At 40.6% G+C, this 11081-nt stretch overlaps 1 long non-coding RNA gene across 1 annotated transcript; it reads right to left on the bottom strand.

Annotated features, from left to right (window-relative positions):
- Positions 1-765: 765 nt before the first annotated feature.
- On the bottom strand, positions 766-10612 carry LOC140197390 (uncharacterized). Its single transcript, XR_011885944.1, has 3 exons — positions 10431-10612; positions 1241-1330; positions 766-955 (listed from the first exon to the last, which is right to left on the bottom strand). It is a non-coding gene; the product is annotated as an uncharacterized lncRNA (long non-coding RNA).
- Positions 10613-11081: the final 469 nt, after the last annotated feature.

The raw sequence follows: 11081 nt of genomic DNA, 5'->3' as shown, positions 1-11081 counted from the left end.
CATTACTGAACTGTGCCCACAACCTGTGGACTCACTTTCAATTACTCCTCATTTCACGTTTTTTGATATTTATTGCTTCTTTATTTAATGACATTATTTTTATTTCTTTTTCCCTCTTTCTTTTGTACGTGTGCAGTTGTTTTGGTTGCAGATCAGTTGTTTGTCATGTTCTGTTTGGGTGTGGTCTTTCATAGTGTTTATTGTATTTACTGTGATTGCCTGCAAGAAATTGAATCTCGGGGTTGTTTCAAAGTTACAAAGACAAATTTAATGTGAAAGAAATGTATACAATATACATGCTGAAATGCTTTTTCTTCGCAACCATCCACGGAAACAGAGGAGTGCCCCAAATAATGAATAACAGTTAAACGTTAGAACCCCAAAGCAGCCCCCCCAGCTCCCCTCCCTCCCGCGTGTAAGCAGTAGCAAGTAACGACCCCACTTCCCCCACCACCAAAAAAAATGCATCGGCACCCGCTACCAAGCACTCAAGCATGAGCAAAGCAACAGAAAAAGCATAGACTTGCAGTACTCCAAAGACTGCACGTTCAACCTGTATTCGACAGACTAGAGACTCCCTCTATCCCTAATAATATATATGGTGACTTTAAAGTATATGTAACTCTCCGGGTGACCGAAGATACCCTGTTTAGAGAGAGTGGATGCAGTGTAAAGTACCCTCCCTGTTACAAACCCAGGACGCAAAATATCAGACAGTACACCATATGCAATTAAATGAATGAACTTTATGAATCTTAATCTGAATATAGGGTTAATAATGAAAATAAAAAGGTCCGAATTCAAGTAAAAAGTTCCCGTTGGAACTCACTTAATAGTCATTCTTCCACCATCGGTATCCTCCGAGTGTCGCCGAACTTCAGACCCTCAGATCCCAGTCTACTCCATCCGGTGGTCTACCAGCGCTCTCCGCACGCGTCTTCCCTCTTCTTCTCTCCTGGACAAAAAACCGCGAGAAAACATCTTTACAGATTCACAAGACACAGCAACAATCTCTTACTGGCTAACATGCATCCTGTTATCTCCAACCATAACACAAACATTTCTGCTACAGAGAAACCGTTACCTCACCAGTGAACATTACAAAGAAGCGATTACGTTAGCAGTGAAACCACACAGCGAGTTACATGTTCATTGACATTAAATTCACTTTGAACTTTGAATGAAAACGTAACATACCGACGGGACATTGCCTGAAACTAATCACAATATGATGGCTTACCTCTTCTCATTTTCATAATGAGAAGCAAGAGGATAATAATAACTGCAATGCCACCAGCTGAACGGATGAATGCAAGGGTTGAGTGTGAACCTAGACAGAAAACAAAAGAACATTTGAAATATAAGCTGTTAGAATCGCGTGTTGTTTCACGGAATCCTGTTTAACCCTTGCCGCAACGGACACAACGATTGAGATCGACAGGTTTACTATATACCGTCAGGCTAGAACTATATTGTCTCTCAAAAGCAGAGGTGGAAGAGTATGTCTCATGATCAACACCTCTTGGTGCACAAATATATCAGTGCAGTCCTAATTCTGCTCACCAGACCTGTAATATCTTGCAATTAAGAGCCGTCCATTTTACCTACCACGGGAGATTTCTGTGATCATTTTGGTAGCGGTATATCTTCCACGTCAGGCCAATGTCAATCAGGCATTACATGATCTGAGCAATGGGGTCAACATGCTCGAAGCAGTGCACCCTAACGCCTTCAACATCAATTAGGGGGATTTTAACCAGGCCCGACTGAAAATATCACTAAATAATTACCATCAACAGATCACTTGCAGTACCAGAGGAAACAACACACTGGACCATTGTTACACCTAAATCAATAATGCCTAACGTGATATTCCATGCACTCACTTCGGGAAATCTGATTACCTGTCTGCATTTCTACTCCCTGAGTGGTGGCAGAGACTAAAGATTACAGTACCAGTGGTGAGCAGTAAGAAGGTATGGACAAGGGAAGCACAGGAGCGCTGACAGGACTGCATTGAATTGGTGTTCTGGGACATATTTAGGGATTCATCGTCGAATCTGGAAGAATATTTAAGGATGAGGTAATGGGGTACTTAGTGACACAGGACAAGATAGTACAAATTCACGCGGTTTCTTCAGGGAAAATCCTGCCTGACAAACTTGTTGGAATACTTTGAAGAGATTACAAGTAGGAGAGATAAAGGGGATGTAGTGGATGTTATGTATTTGGACTTTCAGAAGGTCGTTGTCAAGGTGCCACACATGAGGTTGCTTACCAAGTTAGGAGCCCATGGTATTACAGGAAAGTTACGAACATGGTTAGAGCATTGGCTGATTGGTAGGAGGCAGTGAGTGGGAATAAAATGATGCTTTCCTGCTTGGCTGCCAGTGACTACTGGTGTTCCGCAGAGATAGGTGCTGGGACTGCTTCTTTTTATGCTGTATATAAATGAATCAGATGGTAGAATAGATGGTTTTGTTGACAAGTTTGCAGGTAATACAAAGATTGATGGAGGGGCAGGTAGTGTTGAGGAAATAGGTAGGATGCAGAAGGACTTAGACAGATTAGGAGAATGGGCAAGAAAAATGCAAATGAAATGCAATGTTGAAAAATGCATGGTTATGCACTTTGGTAGTAGAAATAAATGTGCGGACTATTTTCGAAACGGGGAGAAAATCCAGGAATCTAAGATGCAGAAGGACTTGTGATTGATTGTGCACCCTGAAGGTTAACTTGCAGGTTGAGTCGGTGGTGAGAAAGGCAAATGCTATGTTAGCATTCGTTTCAAGAGGTCTAGAATACAGGAGCAGGGATGGGATGCTGAGTCTTTATAAGGCACTGGTGAGGCCTCACCTTGCGAATTATGAACAGATTTGGCCCCTCATATTAGAAAAGATGTGCCGGCATTGGAGACGGTCCAGAGAAATTTCACAAGGACAATTCCAGTAATGAAAGGATTATCATACGAGGAACGTTTAATGGCTCTGCATCTGTACCCGCTGGAATTCAGAAGGATGAGGGGGGAATCTCATTGAAACCTTTCGATTGTTGAAATACCTAGACAGAGTAGATGTGGAAAGAATGTTTCCCACGGTGGGAAAGTCTAGGACAAGAGGACACAGCCTTAGGATAGAGGGGCGCCCTTGCAAAACAGAGATGCAGGGAAATTCCTTTCGCCAATGTCTGGTGAATTTGTGAAATTTGTTTCCACATGCAGCTGTGGAGGCCAGGTCGTTGGGTGAATTTAAGTCAGCCATTGATAGGTTCTTGACTGTACATGTAGTCAAAGGTTGTGGGGAGAAGGCCGGGAACTGAGGTTGAGGAAATGAAAAAAAAAGATGAACAGACTCGATGGGCCCGATGGCCTAATTCTGCTCCTATGGCTTATTGTCTTATCGTCTAATGTGAGGCAGTGGTTACCGACTTCACAAAAACCTGTGTGGATGAGTGCGTGTCTACAACATCTTTCTGTACATTCCCAAACCAAAAGCCGTGGATGAACCAAGAGGTAGGTCGTCTGTTGAAGGCGACATCTATGCCATTCAAGTCTGACGTCCCAGGTGGTACCAGAAAACATGGTATGACTTTCAGTGGGCTATTTCAAGGGCGAAAACACAGCTTCGAACAGGGTTAGAGGCGACATTTGATGCACGACAACTCTGGCAAGGTTTGCAAGACATTATTTCCTACAAAGACAAACCCAATAGCATGAATGGCAGCGATGTTTCACTACCAGATGAAATCAACGCCTTGTATGTCCGCTTTAAAAAAAGAATATAACTGCAGCTGTGAATATCTCCACTGCACCCTGTTCCCCCATGATCTCTGTCACGAAGGACGATGTTAGGCTGTCTTTAAAGAGGATGAACCCTTGCAAGGCAGAACGTCCCGATGGAATAAACACAAAATACTCTGCAGATGCTGGGGTCAAAGCAACACTCACAACACGCTGGAGGAACTCAGCAGGTGAGACAGCATCCGTGGAAACGATTAGTCAACGTTTCGGGCCGGAACCCTTCGTCAGGACTGAAGAGGGAGGGGGCAGAGGCCCTATAAAGAAGGTGGGGTGAGGGTGGGAAGGAGAAGACTGGTAGTTTCCAGGTGAAAAACCAGTAAGGGGAAAGATAAAGGGGTGGGGGAGGGGTAGCAGGGAGGTGATAGGCAGGAAAGGTGAAGAAGGGATAGGGGAAAGCACAATGGGTAGTAGAAGGAGGCGGAACCATGAGGCAGGTGATAGGCAGCTGGGGGAGGGAGCAGAGTGAAATAGGGTTAGGGGAAGCGAGAGGGTGGGAATTACCGGAAGTTGGAGAACCTGGTAAGTCTCTGAAAACTTATGCCAGCCAACTGGCAGGAGAATTGAAGGACATTTTCAAACTCTTACTGCTTCAGGTGGAAGTTTTCATTTGCTTCAAAAAGGCTATAATTATTCCAGTGTCTAAGAATAGTGTTTGCTGCCTTAATGATTATCGCCCATATCTACAGTGACTAAATGCTTTAAGAGGATGTTCATGGCTAGACTGAAATCCTGCCTCAGCAAGGACCTGGACCCACTGCAATTTGCCTATCGCCACAGTAGGGCGCAATCACAATGTCTCCTAACACGGCCTTATTGACGTTGAGTGCAAAGTTGTGTATCAGATAGTGTGGTTAGCAGCACAGAGGCACCTCAGGGGATTGTCCTGTCCCCTTCCCGTTCACCGTCTACACCTCCGACTTCAGATAGAACTCGCAGTCCTGCCACCTGCAGAAGTTTTCGGACGATTCAGCAGGTGTGGGCTGCATCAGATGGGGTCAAGAGGCTGAGTATGGAAGAATGGTGGAGAAATTTGTTGAGTGGTGGGGGTTGAATCACCTGGAGCTCAACATCAGTAAGACGAAGGAGTTGCTGGTGGACTTCAGGAAGGTGAAAACACGCTGCATTCTCATTTCCATCAAGGGAATGAATGTGGAAGTAGTCCGGGACTATAAATAACTGGGAACTCACCTGGTGAATAAACTAGACTGCTCTAAAAATTCAGAGGCTCTTTTGAAGAAAGAGAGAGTCCACTGTACTTCCCGAGGAGGCTCCAGTCATTCAATGTCTGCAGTACTATGCTGCAGATCTTCTACGACTCAGTGGTGGCCAGCATTTTGTTCTACGCTGCAGTCTGCTGGGGCAGCAGGGTGAGAGCAGCTGACGCCAAGAAGATGGATAAGCTCGTCAAAAAGGCTGGTTCTCTTCTAGGGCTGGAATTGTATTCCCTGGTTGTTGTATCTGACAGGAGGATGTTGCAGAAGCTATGGAGAATTATGGACATACTGGACAAACAGAGGAGCACCTTCAGTAACACAGTGGTGCACTACTAAACGCCACAGTAGATAATTTCTTCCTGTGGTTATAAGACTCTACAACTCTTCTTCCTGAAGTATATAAGTATCTGGTTTCATTCCACATCTGTATCTTTCACTATTACTTTTTAATACCATTTTGTATTTTTGGCACCTCAATGCTTATATTTTGTATTATAAAGCAACCTTGCAACTATAATTTCATTCGAGATAAAGTTTTATCTTATGTCATCATATCTGGAAGCCGAGACCAGGATACCGTCATGAGACCAGTCTATAATGGGGCCATGGTGCGACATCAACTCATTAAATCCGCAATATATATATCTTATTGTATGACACTTGTTTCTAAAATTGTTGTCGGAGCATTTAACTTTTGTAGGATATTGTAAGGAATATTATATCAATTTTAAGAAAGCCATGCCATTTCCAAATTTGAAATAAAGAAGTTGATACAAAGGTATCCAACTGTTCTCAGGCGATTTATATTCAATGATCAATTTTAGTTCGAGAGCGTAATTAGCCACATCAACAGGAAAGCTGAATCTATGATTTTAAAAAACGGGTGGAATGCTGGAAAGTTTCGGTATAAAACTCAATTTCCATGGACAAATAATGGGATCTAATGTTCATGGTCATTGGACTTACTTTACACTGGTTAAATATCAAACATATTTTAAAGTGTAGAAAAGGCAGAGAAATGCATGGCATATATAGGAAAGCACAACCCAGAGAATTGAAGAAATTATCTCTATAGAAAAAAATCAAATACCAATGAAAGAGCATGACCCTCCGCGGAAGTGATCCCCATGATACGGGCAGACTAGATGTCGACGAAGGAAGTGTTGAACGCCTAGCTCACAGTTGGAGACCCCTTCCCAGAAACGGAGATGTTCCTTGTGGCAATACAGGATCGTGGTTAACACAAAAAAAAAAATCAAAAACACATGACAAAAGACCAACAAATTCAAGACGATAAATGCCAAAAATTCCAAGAGAAACCAGAAAAAATCCAACACATTACAGGATACTGCAGCAGTTTGACTCGATCTTGTTTATTACACAGATAAAATCAAGTAGCAAACATCATTCACCACATCTTGTTTTAAAATGCAAACTCATAAAAGAAACCACGTCTTACTGTAAATACAATCCTGATACAGTTTTGGAGTGAAAATCCCACAAGTAATATTACGTCCGATCCGTTATTACAGATAGAACAATCCATAACAACCGTTCGGATATAATAATACAGGATCAGCAAGCAAGGACGGCTTACTTAAGAGATACTGCCATTCCAAACGCACATAACAGACAGAACTCAGTAAGTGAAAAAAGGAATGTTTAAAAAAACTATGGCATATGAAGAAGACATACATTGCCCCAATAGTCATATCAACAACAGGAATCATCCCAAAGTCACTACACAATAGCATTAAACAATTAGGGATACACAACAATATCTAGATAAATCTCCAGAAAACCGCAGTACTAAGCACCCTTAGAATAGTTCGAAAGTTCCTAACAATTGAGAAATGAGCGTACTTAGCTGTGTCCATACCTCAGAATGTGCAGTCTTGAGCTGAGAGAAATGTTAAATATAATACTGTTATTCTCGTAGAAATTTGACCTTAGTCAAGTGAAACGAATAGTCGACTCCTGAGTCTCGTTTCGGGACCTTTATTTTACTTGGTACCAAGGAGAGAGAGAGAGAGGGCTAGTCTCCATCAGCTCCCGGCTGTACTCTCCTGTCACAATACCGTCCTTTTATACAGTTCAGCATAGTAACAGCACACTTATTACAACATATGGAATCATTGTATAGGAATATCACCGCACGAAAAATAAGTTACCGTTCACTAAAAAAACTTAGAATGAAAGGAGCAGTTACAAGTTAAACTATCTTGCAGAGCTCAGCACATTAGTTTCTGTTTCTGTGGTCGCAGCAGATTACACTCATATCTAATTTCGTAAGAATTAGCACGTACTGTTCTCTACTTGCACACAAGGGTCTTGACTTTGCAGTGTCCACTGTCACTAGTCACGCAGCTTATTAACCCTTTTCCTCCACAGTTATGCAAACATTTAACACCACACTAACAGAATGCAACGGAACTAACCCAATAAAAAGACCCAAAACAAAACATCTTAACAAAATTTGCAAAAATTGTTCATACTCTCAACAATATTATATTACCACAATATTTAGGAAAACTTGAAACATCTGAAGAACTACTCACAATAACATAATGCGCAGCATTAACAGCAGTGCAGTGCAATGTTTCCGCAATAGAGGCATTCATTAATAGAAACTCAAAACTGAGCAATGAAATGAGAGCACCTGAATGCCAGAAGAGATTCAGAAAACTTAAGAGCAGAAATAGCCACACCCCAATGGAGTGTAAAATGGATCATTCGAGTTTAACCGAAGAATCAAAAATATCACTTCTATTTTTTCTGAATTTAAACTTAATATAGTTTGAGAAAACCATTATCATGTAGCAGGAGGATTGATTTCCTTCCAGTTCAACAAAATAGATCTTCCAGCCATTAAAGTAACAAATGCTAACATCCGACAGGCTGAAGAAGACAAAGATCTATATTCTATCATTGACAATCCAAAGATTGCCGTAATAGGATGGGGTTTTAAATAAAAACATAGAACTGTTGAAATAATATCAAAAATACCTTTCCAATATTATTCCAAAAGAGGATAGGACCAAAACATATGAGTCAAAGAAGCCACCACAGTGTGACATCTATCACAAGTAGGGTTTATATGGGAATAAAAACGAGCTAATTTATCTTTGGACATATGGGCTTCATATACTACTTTAAATTGTATTAATGTATGCTTAGCACATATAGACGAAGTACTAACTAATTGAAAAATTTTATCCCATTTCTTTATAAGTAGACAAAGCTGAAGTTCCCTTTCCCATTCATTTTTAATTTTATCAGATATACCTGGCTGTAATTTCATAATTATATCATAAATAATTGCTATTAATCCCTTCTGAAAAGGTTTTAAACCTAAGATTTTATCAATAATATCAGCAGGATTTGAAGTCGGAAAGGTTGGCAACGTAGTATTTTAAAAAAAATCTTATTTGGAAACTTGGAAACCTTTTATGCAACATTTTCATATGATGTAATCTGACCTTTCCGAATCTTTTTTTTTAACTTAAATTATATGAATAGAGGAGCAGAGTTGACGGCATTACTGAGCTTGTCTGATTCAAGATATTGGTCTAGCCCTGTTTTGTTCTGTTTCTTTTTGTTTTTTTTTCTTTTTCTTTTAAGAATTTTTCTTTTTTTATATATTTTTTTCCTTTTAGTTTTTTTTATGACTAATTTCATTATGAGTTTGAAAGTCTATTATACCTATGTTACTTAAAATCCTTTTTGTATATGCTGATTTCAATTATTCCAATTTCTTTGCATTAACTTTGTTCTTGACGTCATCCAATACCGTTTAAAAGAACAAATCATCTCATTATTTTGACATCTGTCCATAGAATGCAATTGGTATATATACTGAGCCTTTGAGAGACTGCAGCTGGAATTTTGTGTGTGCAGATCTTGTCTCATTAAATACCTGTGATGAAGAGATTTCATTAACCTTCACTAGACTGATTCTTAAAATGTCATATGAAGAGAATAGCCTGGGGCTATACTGGAATTCAGAACAATAACGAATGATCACATTGAAGCATATTGTACAAGGTTCCATGGGACCTGGCAGAATGGGTGCAGAAATATTGTTTCCCCTGGATGGGATGTCTAATCTAGTCACATCTCGAAGTCGAGTAAGAAGAAATTAATTTTCCAGTGAGAAGTGGAACGTTAGTATCCTCCAGCTTTGAGGGTTTGGTTGCCCAGAACAATCAAGACTGATTCGTATGTTTTCGCTTACAGAGGAAATAAAAGGTGTCTTGTGGAAAATGAGCTGTCATGATCATATTAAATACAGGAACAGTCTCAAAATGGTGAAAATTTTACAGTTGCACGAAACTGCTCCGTACCTAGGAAAGATACCAACCTTTTTTATTCGGAGTGTCGGTTCTATTGCCGGTGTAGGTTCCGTTCCCGGTTAGGGTCCTGCCACCGGCGTCGGTTCTATCCCGGGGATGGACTGTCAAAGTGAAGCTGCAGTTTTTCATTCCCTCTGAGTGCCTGGTGGATAATTCATAAATCCCGCTGTCGCTGATCTGCAAATCTCTCAGCAGCAAGGATGCATTCTCCGGGAAAATAGAACTCCGGTGTTTATACTGATCGGAATCGGGCCCGAGCTGGTCACATCCAGCAAAATTGTGGCTTCTGTTGGACGGGCAACGATATCCCCTAATTCTCTTCCCTGCTCTGGACCATTTGATCCGCAAATATCCTGGAAAGTCTGAAACTATATGACAGTAAGGGAAAAGCACCGACTGGCCAACGGTCCCATTCACATGCTTCTGATACACTTTCGGTGTTACAGCGACTGAAGGAAATAATAATTGTTTTAATATAAATTAACAATATCTGAATAATAAAATAATTGTTTAATCCATGGGATAACTAATTATAACAAGCGTTCGCTGTTTCATATATTGCATGACCACGTAATGCTCTTAAATCCAATGGGTTTAACGCTGGAACTTCCCTTTCTTCATGTTTGAGTCGTTCTCTGACATTGGTAATATTTATTATTTATGATAGACTGAAATCAGTGGAAAGACCAGCTCATGTGGCACCTTACTGAAAACGAAATTATTTACAACATGTACTATCTGATGAAATCAGCACCGGTTTTGTATATTGTCTAAATTGATAATGTACTCAGTAGAACCGGCTTCAGGGCTGCCCCTCAATTATTCCGCACAGTTTTTATTTGGTAATCTGTGATTCTATTCAGCCCCAGAAATGCACACCAGCTCCAGTTTCCACACAGTTGTATCGTATGTTACCTTGCCAAAGCTGTTTTGTTTATTAATTTGCCAGTTCAATTAAACACATCACGTAGACCGCGTATTGTAACATATAACTCCTACGACCACATCTAGATTCCAAAGAAATATTAAAATACAATTCATTTTCCTAATCGTAGAAATTCTTACCGTTAACAGCAAAGAGAAAAGTAAAAAGAATGGCGTTGCACAATCCAGAAACCTCAGTAAACTGCATTTTGCTGCAGGTTGTGTTTGCGAGTTCAGATAAACTGAATTTATGGAAGTAATGTCAGGCCGCTTTCAGTCCTGAGGAATCGATTCCGATTCTCATCTACCTTGGGTGAGGAAGACGGATAGATCTTTAGCCCCAACAAATCACCATCAGGGCGCAGATTCACGAATGGACATTAATTTAAACTATGGTCAGCGCCCTGACACCAGGGTGATGTCAACTTCCTGGAACGCTCTCTATGGTTTCAGTGCAGCTTTGGCGAGATAATGGCGAGGTCTGTTTTAGTCGCTCTTGTATTTTATGGGCTTTCAGACAGTCATCAGAAAAAAAGAACGACAACAAATAAATATCCACATTAATGCGACGGTCTAAACATTTGCTTCAAGGTGCCTGAAACTTTGGTGATAGGAGATTGTTAGTGTGTTATCGCCGCTGCAGTGCGCAGAACTTGGCAAAAGTGTGAGGTAGGTGTCTGTTGAGATTCAGACTGCATTGGCAACTGTGAATTGCACTGAAGACAATTGCAGGGCAGTTCAAAGGTTCAAAGGTGAAACTTAATGTCAGATAAATGTATACAAAACTCATCC

The sequence above is a fragment of the Mobula birostris genome, chromosome 5 (genome assembly GCF_030028105.1).
Source record: "Mobula birostris isolate sMobBir1 chromosome 5, sMobBir1.hap1, whole genome shotgun sequence".
NCBI lineage: Eukaryota > Metazoa > Chordata > Chondrichthyes > Myliobatiformes > Myliobatidae > Mobula > Mobula birostris.
This window is presented reverse-complemented; position numbering and strand designations above follow the sequence as displayed.